This window comes from Myotis yumanensis, unplaced genomic scaffold (genome assembly GCF_028538775.1).
Source record: "Myotis yumanensis isolate MYYU_CA2020_CCGP unplaced genomic scaffold, mMyoYum1.0.hap1 SCAF_15, whole genome shotgun sequence".
In the NCBI taxonomy this organism is placed as follows: domain Eukaryota; kingdom Metazoa; phylum Chordata; class Mammalia; order Chiroptera; family Vespertilionidae; genus Myotis; species Myotis yumanensis.
Window position 1 is genome coordinate 36,531,754 of NW_027223766.1, and position 16,285 is coordinate 36,548,038.

The window sequence follows — 16,285 nt, forward strand, 5'->3', positions numbered from 1 at the left end:
TGATGTCAACTAACAGACAATATTTGGTTCAGAAAATATCACACACATTAGGATTGAGGTTGCATGTGTTAAATTACACTAGGCCAGCCTTTTAAAAAGCTTGATATCAAGTGGAAAACATTTTTGTTATAAGGATAAACTATCTCAAAAGCTGATATTCAGGAATTATAAGGATAAATGTGGTTGGCCCAGTCTTGTCTCTATCAAAATAACTTTGTTTGAAGGCAAGATAAGAGAAGCTGAAATCTCATTTTCTAAAAGTCAGGTCTCTTATATTCATAAGTTAATTGAAGCCCAAGGCAGACTGCTGCAGAAATCACCAGGATAAAGGAAATGTTTAATTATTCAACTCTTATTTTGTTTTGGTCATTTGTCTTGATTGTGTTTTCAATGCCCATAAGAAAGAGCCACAGATCACAAAAAGCTGGATCTAATGGTGGTGAAAAGAGAATTAAATCCCAAGATAAGTGCATTGTTTGCACTGATATAGGCAAATTATAACCTAAGTTACCCCAAATCACTACAAACTAGATTATTTTTTCTGTTAGTATCAGGAGACCAGGAGATAATGTGAATGTCATGACAGGATATTCTAGGAACCAAGATTTACTCATCTAATTCCAGAAGAGGAATGAGCTAGAGATTATTAGATTAGCAGATGATGATCCTAAGAGCAAACATAATTGTTTTTCTTCTAGATGTGTTTACTAGTCTAGCAGGAAGGAAATAAATAAATGTTTCAATAAATATTCTGTGTATTCTTCACCTGATTTTTAATATAGCCATTTGGCCCAGGCAGCAATAAATTCTCCCTCTGTTCAATCCATAACAATATATTCAGACAATGAATTTTGTAGAGTTTTAAATAAATACTTAAATCCTAATGCTAATGTATATTTTGATAGCCTGCTCTTAGTAAATATAGCTAAAGAATTATTTTGAACAATATTTTTACTTTGGTTTTTAGAATAAGATATGCATAAATAATCAAATTCCTTAATTCTCAACTAGAATCTTTCTTATTATTTCCTCTAAATAACATCGTTGATATTTCCTCTGAAACATACAAGGCTTATATTGACCAGATTGTGCAGGTGAGACATTCTGAGTTTCTCTCTGCTTCTCTCTCCAGGATTGGGAAAGCATCTCAGTTTGTCCTACAATTAAACTCTTCAACAGTCACAGTTTGAGCTTTTCATTTAGCTAATTAGTACTTATTCTTCCAATCGCATTATTGTCACCCATATGGGAGAGGAGCAACAGATTGCATGTCTGTTCCTTTTGATTTTCCTGCTAAACTGTAAAACATGGTGTTTCCTTTCTGGTTTCTTGTCACCGTTCTCTACAACCAAGAGAAATTGTCAGGCAAAGAGGAGGAGTAACTCAATCTCTATGGAAAAGTCTTGATGTACCAGCCTTGACATGTTTGAGCATGGAGGGCTCACCTATACAAAACAATGTGTGTTAATTAAGAATTCTCATGACAATAAAGGTAGCAGGCAAATTGTTTTGTGGAAATCACTGGTGGCCAATGCCCTATGTATACATCCCTACATTTGTGTATATAAATGTGAATTACAACAATGGCTAAGTTATTTCACCTTGCTATCTGTTTTGAAATAGTAAGACTGTTTTTAGATGATATTTTTTGTTTATTATTGATAACAGATAAATTCTTATCTCAGCTATATAGGAGCAGTTATTTATTAATCAATTTCCAGGCAGGGAGGCTCACACAGATGGGACTTTTGAAGCAAATCCAATAAAAGGACGGTCTACAAAGGAGTGAACAGAAGATAAGGAAACCAGGAAAAGGTGTAGAAGCACTCACAGACTATTGGAAAGTGAAAGGCATTACCACCTCTAAGCCTGAAGGAGCAAGGAGAGGAAATGGTGCTACCCGTGCCAGGTGAGAAGAAAGGAACATAAGCAGGATGGGAGCAGAAATACCTTGGCCTCTACTTCTACTCTTAATCTTCATTCACTGCCTAGGAAAGGAGGCAAGTATTGGTGTACAAAGTGAGAAGAAATAAACTTGTTAAATAAAAATACCACTAATGTCCTGACCAGTGTGGCTCAGCAGTTGAGCGTCGACCCAGGAACCAAGAGGTTACCAGTTCAATTCCCGGTCAGGGCACATGCCCGGGTTGCAGACTAGATCCTGAGTAGGGGGTGTGCAGGAGGCAGCCAATCAATAATTCTCTTTCTCCCTCTCCCTTCTTCTCTGAAATCAATAAAAATATATTTTTAAAAAACATTAAAAAAACATAAACAGTGCCACTAATGGAGTATACCCCGAGACTATTGTAAAATTCAATTTTACCTTGTTGGCCTGTGTTGTTCAGTTGTGGTCAGAGATGAAGATGATGTAAATTGCAAGCATCTAGGATATAGCGAGAACTGAATCAATTTCTGTTGAATAAAGAAATGGGAAATTTGAATCATTGATTAGAATTTTTCAAATTTAAGTTATAACGCTTTGGTTCTAATTTGACAATATAATAATTTTTATATTTCTAAAACTATTCTTTATAAAATCATTCTTTTTCTTCCCAGTGCCTGATTCTAATCCTAGAGTTAAGCAATCCATATCTCTAAACTCACTGAGTTATGTGGGCCTCATATTTTCCACTTTTAACCCAGAATGCATAATTCAGATCTACCAGGTGCCCCTTAAAAGAGGCTGGAGGAATCCAGTCCCTGGTCCCTGCATCCCAAAGCAGAGGAACACACTAGTATTGATAGAGTTGCATGATACCTAAATGAAGCATTAAACATTATATTTTTTTCTGTTTTATTCCAATAAGGGAATACTTTAAATTGGAAACTGGCCTTGTGTCAAGGTAGAGACAGTCATTTTCTGTGCTGGAAATACAGTTAAATGTAAAAGTGAGAGAGATTTCAATGCAGTGAGAATGAAAGCAGCTTTTTTGATAGATTATGAGCTTCTCTGTAGGCTATTCTGTAAATATCAGCTGATAATAGTAATGCCCATTCAGCGAGTGCATACTATGTAGCCAGGAAGGACTGGAGGGGCTTGAAATAAGTTCTTTCTCCCCTACCATTTGAACCTCACAGGTTTTGACCATTTTTTAATGATAATAAAATCAATAAAAATAATAGCCACTATCTATTAGGTGCCTAGTACAGCCTCATTGGTATCCTCTCAATTATCCAAACAATTTTATAAAGTTGGCATTAGTATAACATTTTAAAGATCAGATAACCTTGCTCGAGGCTACACAGTGAGAGCAGTAGAGGACATAGTGAGTAAGTAATAGAGTATAGTTGGAGCCAGGTTGTACGATACCCAAACCTTTGTTCTCAACCATACACTGACAACCTTCTTCTGATTCTTATTTGAGTTAATACAGTTTTGGCTGAGATTAGCAGAGCTCACGTCTCCCACTTGGCCTTGCAGGGTGCTCTAGAACAATAAAATGTACACTGAGAAAGTGAATTTTTGAACAAAACACTGCCACGGTTGAACAATAGAGAGTGTATTGTCATTCTACTCCATATTCTTGTTCCACTCATGCATATTTTCAAAATGTAGCCAGAATCATTCAACTTGACCCATTGCTACCTTTAAATAGAGTCAGCTCTCTCACGCAGCTCTGAGCAGCAGCATGGGTGACAAAAACCCTAATTGGCCCAGGTAATTCTTGCTTATTTTGACTGCTGTTTTCCATATTAGTACTTAGTCTCTAATCTAGTGGCACATTTGGCCTTATTTGGCCTTCCTTTTCTAGCTTAGTAGAATAATTCTCCCTCTTTTTTTAAAAAAAAAAATTATTTTTAGAGAGAGAAGAAGAGAGAGAAACATCGATTTGAGCGAAACATGGATTGGCTGCCTTCTGCACTCCCACACCATCTACTGGGCATCAAGCCAGCAACCCTGGCATGTGCCTTGGCTGGGAATCAAACCTTTTAGTGCACTGGACAACGCCCAACCAACTGAGCCATACAGGCCCTGATGAATGAGTCTCCCTCTCAAACTTTGATTGTCTCATCTTCTCATGTCATCATTGGTAACCGCTTTGAAGGAGTGCACTCTCTTCTAAGTCTGGCCACTCAGATACTTCCTTCCAACCAAGCCAATCCCCAGTATAATCACAGGGGGCAAAGTTAAGCCTAACTTTTTAAAAAGGAAAAACCTTTACAGAATTAGACATATTTAAGTATGTCAATTTCTACCTATTCTCTTCAAACGAAGTTTTTGTTCTATAACAAGTATTTTGATCCTTAAATTTCTATCTAGGGTTCTGTTTTCACATATATCAGAGAACAAGACTTCTTGTAGAATGCTTTATAGTAAATAGTCCACTAATTTCTAACAATGCTTAATAATAATTTTTAATATAGGCAAAGAGAGGAAGGTCTCAAAAAAAGATCTAATCTACATACTCACCTCACGAATTCTAGAATGTTAGAGCAAGTGATGTAAAAAAAAACAACAACTTGCAATTAAGGGAGACAGCATGTTCAGTGGTTAGACACATGAGCTGTAGGGTCAAATCTCCTAGGCTCAGATTTCACCTGTAGTAGCTACTAGTTGTATGACTTTAGACAAATTTCTCAGCCTCTCTTTCCTTTTGTTTTATCTGTAAAATGGCAGTTATTATAATTATAGCACCTAGCATATGGGGTCTTAGGAGAGTTGAGTGATAAGACATTAAAGCATGGGAAACTCTTAGAGTAATACCTAGCATAGGAAGTACTTGATACATGGCAGCTGTCATTCTAACCAGCAACTAGCTATGTGACTATTGCAAGTCACAGACCGCAGGAGCTCACTGTCTACCTCCTGAATCAGCATCGGCCTTTGATCTAGACGTCTCTGCTGTCTCTGATAAAATATCCTCTCACTAGAAATAGGCTCCCTTGACCAAATGGTGATCAGTTAAATTCTCTGACTGGTGGCATCTCACACATTTTAACATTTCTAAGCTCTAGTGTGAATCTCTTCACTCTTATTATTCCCCATGCATGATTCGAAATGTACTACCATTTGTCGGGTAGCTGCAGTAACTCCTGAGAAACCTCATTCTGTCACTAGAGATACAGCCTTTGAGGATTTGTCTGCGCTGTGTGTCACACTTTGCAGCCTTCACTTTAATTGCTCATCCAGAGTGGTTGTCTTCTAAAGAGAGGTCATCCTAAAACCTACACAGGTAACGTATTTCCCTCTCTTTTCCTGTACTCTCTTTATGGGCTCCCTTCTCCTTTAGGATAAAAGACAAAAAATCATGGAGAGAATCCATTCAAAATCCCTGCCCCTTTCCTCTTCTTTGTGACAGGAGGATATAATATTTTAGTTCAACATGGGGGGCAGGCAGATGTAATATCCTGATTCTACCACATATTCACTGTGCAATGCAAGGCATTTTCCTTAATATCGTTGAGCCTCAGTAAATAAGGGATATTGTGAGGGTGAATTAAACGAGATGATGCCTCTAATTGTATATAGTAAACTTTCAAAAGTGGTATCAATTCTTGCTGTCCCTCACTCTGTTTTTCCACGTTTCCTCTCTGCAACTATGTCAAGATCTTTACACTCATTTATTTATCAGTCTATTCTCCACTCCTTCCCCTGCCCAGAAAAGCACATCCTCTTAGTGATCTACTCTGAATCCTACTTCACCACCTGATATGCTCAGATTGTATACCCTGCTTTTCTCATTAGAACACTTCTGCTTTGGTAATTTTCCACGTTCCTTTCAAAACACTTATTCCAATCCCTCTGCTTGATTATCTGCAGCTCCACACAATTGAAAGCAATTACCATTCCATTCTGTGCTAATGTACGGGAGTACAGCTTTGGTAGCTGCTCTCACTTGCCATAAAGGCCACTTTTCTGAAACACGAGGAGAGCTCCTAGAGCCGCTGGTGAGACTGAGATTGGGGCTGATGTAAAACCTGCCCAGCTGCCTGGGACGGATGCTCCCAGCACAACCACTGTCCCCGCTCATTCCAAAGCCTGAGGGTTCGGAAGCTGAAAGGAGTCCCTGGTACCAGCCTAGAGGGAGAGAATCTAAACAAAGTACCCAAGTCAGGTGAGGTGGCGAGCACAGAATAGAATAATGCTTGAGGATATGGGTTTTAGAATCAGACAGGTTTAAGGTCAGATCCAAGCAACACCGCTTTCTACCTGTGTGACCTGGAGCAAGTTATTTTAACTTTTCTGACTTTTGTTTTATCGATTTAAAAACATGAGGATAAACAAAAGAGTACCCACTTTATAAAGAGATTCTATGCAAATGGCATAATGCATTTGAAAGGGCTTAATAAATTGTCTGGCATATTATATTACCATAATTATTATAAACATATATAGCTACAGAGGTACGTACGTACATATGTGAAGATGTGTAAACATATATGTACACATACATCTTCAGCTGCATGTCATATTTATAATTATGATAGTAATAAAATGTACCAGACAATAATCATATAAAATATTCATTCATCTCCTTCTCTACTGCCGTGATGCCTCCTTAAGAGGCTGTTACGCCCTCCCTGAAATAAAAACAGCTTTTAACTGGTCAGCCTGCTCTATTCCGGCATCTTCCTACGCTATTATCCAAAAAGCTGTTAAAGTGTTTTTTTAAAACATGTAAACGACATCATGTCACTCTTCTAGTCAAAATGACTTTCCATTGCATTTAGGAAAAACTCTGCTCTCTGACAAGTCCTCCTCGTGTGGTACCTCTTCTCCCCACCCCTCAGCTACATTTCAGCCCCATTAGGCTTGCAGGTCCAGGTGACCTATCTCTTCCCTACCTGAGGGCCTTCGCACATGCTCTTCAGCCAACCATGTGCTTGTTATCACATTCCATTTCTTCAGTTCTCAGCAATGTTTCCTCGGAGAGATCCTTCTTCACCTCCCAGTCTTCATTCCCCTTTTGCATTCCTCTGTAGCACTGTGAATTTCTCTATAAAAAATATTTTTATTGATTTCAAAGAGGAAGGGAAAGGGAGAGAGAGAGATAGAAACATCAGTGATGAGAATCATGGATTGGCTGCCTCCTGTAAGCCTCCTATTGAGGATGGAGCCTGCAACTTAGGAATTGAACCATAACCTCCTGGTTCATAGGTTGATGCTCAATCACTGAGCAACACCAGCCAGACTGAATTTTCCTTTAGTAAGCTTATCCCTATTTGCGTTTCTATATTTATGTGTTGGATTCTCTTTAATATCTGCCTCATGACCAGTCTATAAGCACAGTGAGCACAGGACTCATATCTATTTTGTTCATTTCTTCAAACCAAGTCTCTAACCCAGAGTCAGACACATGGCAGATGCTTCAGGAATATTTGGAGAATCCGTATTGAGTGAAAATGACAAATATAGGCAGGAAGCTCTTTCAGCTCTTGCCTTATCATACTTAACACCCTCAGCAGGATCTTCACAGTAGCAGTAGCTATGGTGGGAACTGCTGCTGTGTGCCAGCCCCGTGCTACACTTTTTCTATGTATGTTCTATTTAATCTTCAACACCATCCTACCATACTTTACAGACAGAGCAGGCAAGAAGTTCTAAGTAGCTCTAACCGGTTTTTCTAAGTGGATAGAGCATCAGCCTGGGGACTGAAGGGTCCCAGGTTCGATTCCAGTCAAGGGCATGTACCTTGGTTGCGGGCACATCCCCAGTAGGGGGTGTGCAAGAGGCAGCTGATAAATGTTTCTTTCTCATCAATGTTCCTAACTCTCTATCCCTCTCCCTTCCTCTCTGTAAAAAATCAATAAGATATATTTTTTTAAAAAGGAGTTCTAAGTAATGCTATTAGAAGCATGGATTTTTAAAGTTACTCATAAAAAGGTGATTAACACCTTGTCTTGCATTTCTTCAGTACTCAAAGAGCTCAGGGATACTCTGGGATAGGCCCCAGAAGTATTACTTTGTATTCACTCAATGATCCAGTTTGAAACTTTCACTCAAGCATTCCTATCCATGTTTCCCTTATCTTAGGAGACTTTAAAATATTTTGAAGATACTAGTCTCATGTGGTGGGTGACAATAATAGATCTAATCCCTCATAGGATACAAGAGTAGATTATCAAAGATAGCTGTCGATCTCTTTAGAGATTGCTTTAGCTGAGGAGAGCTGCTTCATCCAAGATCATATGCTTCCCAGAGAGACCCTCATCTAATGATGGACAGAGGCAGGGATATAAAGGTCCAGCTATTACGACTCCAACGGGCCATCTCTGACGAGCTATTTTAGCTCCCAAGCTTCCCCTGGGTTGGTGGAAGACGTCACCCAGCCTTCCTCACAGTGTGATTTCTCCTTCTGCCCATTCCTGATTCTTCTTCCCTCTCCCTCCCAATGAGGATGATGATGGTAGATGTGGTAGTTGCTTCCCAATATCTATTATACACTTTGCATTTGATAATACAATTCCAAATTTTAGATGGGAATATTGAAGCTAGAAGAATTTATTTCCTAAAGTAATGATTTCCTTGCAAGGTGATATAGCCAAGGCACTATGTTTTGGTCAAGAAAATGTAAGAAAAATGGTTTTTTAAATTTTATTTTTCAACTACAGTTAACATTCAATATTATTTTGTATTAGTTTCAGGAGTACAGCATAGTGGTTAGACAATCATATACCAAGTATTCTCTCCGATATTTCAAGTACCCACATGTCACCAAACAGAATTATTACACTATTATTGACAATATTCTTCCCTATGCTGTGCTTTACATCTCCATGACTCTTCTCATAATTACTAATTTGTACTTCTTCAGCCTTTTTCACCCAGTCCCCCAAACCCACTCCCCTCAAGCAACCATCACTCTGTTCTCTGCACCTATGAGTCTGTTTCTACATTATTTGTTAATTTTGTTCTTTAGATTCCACATATAAGTGAAACCATATGGTCTGTTTCTTTCTTTGTGTGACTTATTTCACTTAGCATAGTACCTATTAGGTCCATTCATGCTGTCACAAATAGTAAGATATTATTCTTTTTCATGGCTGAGTAATATTCCACTGTATACTCTCTAGGAGATGGAGCAACATGCTAAGCATGGCAGAAAAACAAAATAAGACCCTGGAACTTAATACACACGAAGCTACAGCACCAGCCCAGACTATCTACTACTAGGTTTTTCTTTCAGGAAAAAAATAAACTTCCATTATTTAAGCAACCTTTGGGAAAGGTTTTTGGTTTAGCTTTTTATTTACAGCTGAATCTAAACTAAAATAATATACAAGATATATGGGGTGGAGGGATACTGACAAAGGGTAGAAGCAAAGAAAATTTCCAAGATGAAAACAAACATTCCAGGAAAAAGTAAAACATGTTTATTTGGCCTAGAAAGCAAATTGTTCAGATAAAAGCATGAAAGCTATTTCCAAGAAAATACGTGGAACTAATAATTCATCTGACATGTTTGATTATCAAGAAAATTGTACTGAGTGGCATTTTAAAGAGCTATTGGAAACTGAAGAAAACTTAGATCTTCAAAGACAGCTAAGTAAAAAATAAGCAAACAAAATGTTAGGAATTTAGTAGCTACCAAGGAAATGAATTGTATAAGAAATGAAACGCATCATAGTACTTTACCTGGTATAGCATAAACATCAATTATGTAGTTGTCACAGTGAAAACACTGAATATTCTTTTAACTAAAAATTGAAATACAGTAGTCCCCCCCTTACTTGTGGTTTTGCTTTCCTCAGTTTCAGTTTCCAGCAGTAAACTGCTGAAAATATTAAATGGAAAATTCCAGAAATAAACAATTTAAGTTTTAAATTGGGCACCATTCTGAGTATCCTGATAAAAATCTCAAGCCTTCCTGCTCCCTCCCACCCAGGACATAAATCATCTTTTTGTCCAGCATATCAACATTGTACATCCAGCATAATAGATATTTTGAGAGAGAGAATGCATTCACATAACTATTATTTTAGCATAGTGTCATACTTGCTCTATTTCATTGTTAGTTATTATTGTTAATCTCGTACCATGACTAATTTATAAACTAAGCTTTATCATGGATATGTGTGTATAGGAAAAATACAGTATATGTAGTGTTCTGTATTATCTGGGGTTTTAGGCATCCACTGTAGGTCTTGGAACTTATCCCCGAAGAGGACTTGTCAATATAAGGGAGGATTCCTGTATACTGAGATGATGTGATGGTTAAGGGAGGAGAGGAAAATTGTGAGTGAAATCCTCTTATACCATAATAGAACATTTTTGTTGATGAAGAAATAAAATGTAGTATATGCATATATTTTTAAATTACAAAGATTAGTAACTAGAAAACAAGTCAAAAAGCATTTCCCCCTGGGGTGTAAGACAAGGGGATTGAATGGATGTCATAGTTACGTCTTTTAACACTATCTTTATCTTTTGCAAATATTTCTTTGCATATAATACTTTAATAAAACTAAAATTTTAGCCTGGCCAGTGTGGCTTAGTGGTTGAGTGTTGACCTATGAACTAGGAGGTCAGGGTTCAATTCCCGGTCAGGGCACAAAACCAGGTTGCAGCTCGATCCCCAGGCAGCCAATCAATGTTTCCCTCTCATCACTGATATTTCTAGTTCTCTCTCCTTCTCCCTTCCTCTCCGAAATCAATAAAAAAAAATTTTTTTAAAAAAACCTAAAATTTTATTTTCAAAAAATGAGGGAACAAAATTTGAAAAGGGTTAAGAGGAAGGCCCAATGAAATGTGAGAAATAGCTAGCAGGAAAGATTGAAGCAAGTTGGAAGCCTGAGAGTGCTTTAAATATTTTTGCAATGTCGTTTCTTATCACATTATATGAATAAAATCTGAGCTATGACAATTATAATTATTGCAATATACTAAAATTTCCCAAGAGACCTTTAGCTTTCTGCCAGTTCACATAAGCTAAATGTCCTGAACTTTCATTCTCAGAATTAATGTTCTTCCCAGAAGGAAAGATCCATGCTGCATTCATTTCTAGAATTTGCCATGTTACATGCTACTTCAAACTTCAAAAGACATTTAAGATCCAGGATTGCCAGGGGGAGGTTTTTTTAATATCAGTTGACTGCCACAAACTCCATATTAAACTGCTAAATGATAAAAAAGGAAAAGGCCTTACCCATTCTTAACACAACATGAAGATTTTGTGGGACTTAAAAAATTGATCAGGTTTTCCTTTTGAGGGCTAACTTTTCCTCTTTGTGACTATACGTAATGTCTTCTAAAATATTGGTCCCAGAATTATGCCTTTCATCTGGAATCCCTGATTTACATTACTTATAGAATTGCTGCTTAATGGATGAAATGAGCATGTTTTATTGATTTTTAAGGGAAATATTTCCTGGCATTTTTTTCCCTATGAATTTTTCCTGCACCCCCTTTTGTTTACCCATAACACATCTCACCTGTCACTATTATTATGAGTCTTGTAAATGTTTAAATATGAGATGTGTACTTTAGTGGGGCTAACCAAAAGTTTATTCAAGTTTGTTTCCTAAAGCAATAAACTCTGACAAATACTCGACTATTTCAAACTTTTTAAAAGATGTATGTGTGAGAAAAAAGACATTCCAGGTCTGAGATTCATGGCTATAACACCCACACATTTCTAGATCATGTATTTCCAAATATAAATCATTTTATCTCCTGAAAATAAGAGTCTTTAAAAAATATTATCCACATTTCTACAAACATTTAAAAATGTGCATTAATTAGGTAACAACTTACCCTTCCCCCATAATCAAACCATTGAAAGTCAGCTTCTTTAAGGATAGCAGATGGAACAGAAAAACCCCTTGAAATTGTCAGAAGTGCTAACCCCCTCCAGTGACTGGGCTCTCTCAGCTCAATTAAAAGAGAAATAGCAAGCATATCTGGTCATGAAATGTAAAATATTTATGAGGACAAAAGACTCGTAACAGTGTATTTCACTATTAATTCACAGCTAGATGGATGAAATAGTTTGGAATCTTTTTTAAATATATATTATTTATTTTTTTTACAGAGAAGAAGGGAGAGGGATAGTGAGTTAGAAACATCGATGAGAGAGAAACATTGATTCAGCTGCCTCCAAGGTAATGCCCTTGACCAGAATCGAACCTGGGACCCTTTGGTCCGCAGGCCTGTGCTCTATCCACTGAACCAAACCGGTTAGGGCAGTTTGGAGTCTTTTACTTCATTATAATTTCTATGACAAAATGTACCAACTATTTTTCTTTTGGTTTAGCTTGACCCAATGACTGCTTGAATTCCTGATGATTTTAAGATAGTCTGTTCCCTTCATTCCCTCAAGAGAACTTGGATCTTCAGTATTGTTGAAAGAAGACAGAGGACAAGGAACTTCTCAGTTGACTAAAGACCATCAGCACATTGTACTTAGAAAACCAGGCATCTAACGTGATTCAGTTGAGCAATTGCATTAAATTCTGATTAAGGCATCTCATGAGTAGTTGAGTGAGCTCCAAGATATTTAATCCACAAGGACAATTGCTTGTGGACTAAACCATTGGTTCGTCTCTGACACTTTTAGGAAGAAAGAAAAGATAAGGATAATGTTTCTTTTCAAGCTAGCCTGCGCTAGGTTGGGACAATCCGGAAAGTAGAGATCTTACTCATGTGTCCCTCTGTCTTTGAATTCCCAGCATCCAGCATTGGGCCTGACCAGAGTGTGTGCTCAATCAATTTCACTAAATGTGTGAGGCAATAAATGTGATGTGCAGACTGCAACATAACTTTTAAAAAATCACAACTACAGCTACACAAAGGTGGAAAAATTAAGTTCCCTATACTTGAAATTTGAAATTTCATTTGTCTTGGTATTATTTGAAAACAGCATCTGTTCTTATTATCCTAATCATAAATCTTGAAGAAATGCATGTAATATTCTCATCTGATATGACTATAAGAAATATGTATAAAAATAGAAATGAGGATTCTACTTGGTTGACAGAATTTGGTAATGAGTTAGTCTGCCCCCACAGTGAAGGGGAGATAGAATAATACTGTAATGATCCACTTAATTATTTCTAAAGTATTTTTGATAGATGGATGTTACAGCTTAGCAGATGTGACAGTGACATTGATTCTTCACAGTGACAGACTTTCATCACATATTTTGCAGTTCATAATAGTGTTTTCCCCCCAATATTTAGCTTTCGTTTCTACTGCTGCTTAAAGTAGTTGATTGTCTTGATTTTTAAAAGAATGGGTTTTGTCTTGAAGGCTGAGACATACATTACATTTAATTCCCATTACAATCAAAGAAAGACAGAATTCTTACCGTGTAAGAGCTCTGGCTCTGCCTCACAGAACTAACACTCCAGATCACTATTCGTTTCTCATTTGAGTGAAGCATCCATTCTAGTTAATTTTTGTAACAACCATCGCCAGGTAAACACATTCCCTTTTCCTAGACATACTGAAATCAAAATGTTAAGAAGAACCTAGGGAATTAGGCTCAGTTCGCTTATACATTTTACAAAATAAGAATGCTATTTGTGGAACTGCCATGTTCATGGTATTTCATGATGAACTTGCTCTTCAATTCTTCTGAAGCTTATTTTCCTTTTCTTATTCTTACTCTGAAACCCATTAACCATAAAAATGATTAAATTTCCCTTTGTGAAATAATTCCTTCCTTTTAGTTGAGGACATTGTATGTGTGTGTGCGTGTGTGTATGTGTGTGTGTGCGCGCGCACGCATGTGTGTTTAGATTTTTTTTGTTTTTTAAAGCAAATATGGCATTTATTTGTAGCTTTTTGTTTTAGCTATAACTGTAGCAAAAAAAAAAACAACTACATGGTTTGATATATTTTAGATTTAAGTTCTTCACTTATCAATTGATATACATATATTCACTTATAAATAGGAATGAGCTTTATGAGTTGAGGTCCACTTACTGCCTTTTACCTCCCTGTTTATAGACATTGTTTCTCCTTAAAAAATTATTTGATTTTTTATAGAGAGAGAAGGAGAGAGAGATATTGATTTGTTGTTTCACTTAATTTTGCATTCATTGGTTAATTCTTGTATGTGCCCTCACTGGGGAATTGAACCCACAAACTTGGCATATTGGGAAGATGCTACCAACTGAGCTCCCAGGGCAGGGCCTGTTTCTACTTAATTTATACTGGAAACTATGTTACAGCAGGTTTCAGATTCTAATAAATTAACCACTTATTTTACACCTATGATGAGATAGGCACTATTTTCAAACCAGGGAGAGTCAGAGAAAAATTAAACCTGGCATCTACCTCAAGGAGTCTAATGAGATAGAAGAGGCATGAAAACATGTCACATTTGGGTGCTTTCATAGATATTAGAAAACCCAACGCAATCTAGCAGTTTGTTGACTCAAATACCATGAAGATGAAAGGCGAGAGGAAATTCACCTCAATTTAACTCTGACTTTCATTCTGTTTGTGATTCTTTGGCCTCTTCCCTCCTCCCATGAGTCAGCTTTATTTCCAGGCTAACTTACCTTGTGGTTCTCAGCGGAAACAGGGACTACATGCTTCCTCCCTCCTTAACCACTGACCAAAAGTTTGCACTTTACCTTGATTGGACTATTTTTGAGCCAAATGTGGTTGGAACTGGCTTAGGACCATTTCCTTCTTTTCCCTTAACCAATTGCTGTAGCCTGAGGGAATGTGATTAGACTTACTGATTTGTACCCTTGAGCAAAGAGTAGAGTTAATTTCTCCCAAACCACAAAGCTGCTGCACAATAGAGGAAGATGGTAACCCAGAGGAAAATACAGGTATTGTTACAGAAGAGAATGATGGAAATTGATATTGGCAAGGCAACCAATGTATATGTGATTGGATCTAGATAGCATCAATTCTCCACCCATTCCCACTTCAAATTCAGACTAAGCATTTTATGATTATGGAGCTTGATTACAAAAATGGTTCTAATTGCTCTACAGCAGTGGTTCTCAACCTTCCTAATGCCGCGACCCTTTAATACAGTTCCTCATGTTGTGGTGACCCCCAACCATAAAATTATTTTCGTTGCTACTTCATAACTGTAATTTTGCTACTGTTATGAATCGTAATGTAAATATCTGATATGCAGGATTATTTTCATTGTTACAAATTGAACATAATTAAAGCATAGTGATTAATCACAAAAACAACATGTAATTATATATGTGTTTTCCGATGGTCTTAGGCGACCCCTGTGAAAAGGGTTGTTTGACCCCCAAAGGGGTCGCGACCCACAGGTTGAGAACCATTGCTCTACAGGCATAGCAATGTGACTTGGTAGGTCTTCACATCAAGAGGTAGAGTCAATTCTACTATCCCTTGAACCTCAACTACGCTGGTGATTTAATTTAACAAAATAATGCCTTACAAATAACTGTGGCCAGCTCTGAGCTTTGTGCTTCTCCCACTCTCTTGGAGCCCTGCTGCTCCCTGTGAACACCTTTGGTCTAGTCAGCTGGAGGATAGGAGACCACCACGGAACAGAGACAAGCTATCCAGTCCAGGCCATCCCAGTGGTAACAGCATTTACCTCAGAGACATGACTGAGCACTTTAAAACCAGGAGGGTCTGGTGAGGAGGTAAAAGCAAGGGTTATATAGGGCCAGGTCTGCTTAGTCATAATTCTGAAACCCAATAAACTCTTAAAACTAAAAGGTTTATTAATTTGTAGTAAACTCATTTTGCAGCAAAACCAACTCTGAACTTATGAAAGGCCACTAACACTCTTTCTTTATCCAAACTGGTATAACTATCCATACTTTTTGTTGTAAAAGATAGTAATATGTTTGACCACAGGATGCCCCCTCAGATCCCACTGCTGATTTTACAAAATATATTGTTTATGCAAAATTTTAACTTTCTAAATTATAAAAAGAAAAAACTAAAATCAAATAAAAACCAAAAAAATAATTAAATGCAAACAAAAAAAATCACTTTATCTTGAAATATACATCTTAATAATTTAGGGAACCTGAAAATCCATTTTACACAGAAAAATGTTTAGCCATCCTTTCTACTTCTTCCCATCTGAGATGTTTTGATTCATAATAAGAAATATGTATTTGGTACAAATCACCTAGTCTGCTATACCTGGAAACAAATAGTTAGTTCCATTATCTTTGACCCATACAAATCTAAAATATTTTAAAATTAAAATATTTTAAATTTTTGAATAAAATTGGGATATCTGACTTTTATTGATATCTGAATTAACTCAAGACAAAGTGCAGATAAAGCAGTTAGAAAAAGCACTTGCTCTCAATTTGGCTACAGTCTTCCCTCACTCCTATTGTCTGTATCCAGCCACTATATTTAAATAACATGTTTGCC

General features: G+C 37.1%; 1 long non-coding RNA gene across 1 annotated transcript in view; it reads right to left on the reverse strand.

Moving 5' to 3' along the window:
• Positions 1-16,285, reverse strand: part of LOC138993116 (uncharacterized) — a 148,729-nt gene that overhangs the window by 63,430 nt on the left and 69,014 nt on the right. Inside the window, exons 2-3 of the long non-coding RNA XR_011468229.1 lie at positions 6,787-6,938; positions 2,324-2,412 (exon numbers count right to left, since the gene is read on the reverse strand). This is a non-coding gene — a long non-coding RNA (uncharacterized lncRNA). The remainder of the gene's footprint in view (positions 1-2,323; positions 2,413-6,786; positions 6,939-16,285) is intronic.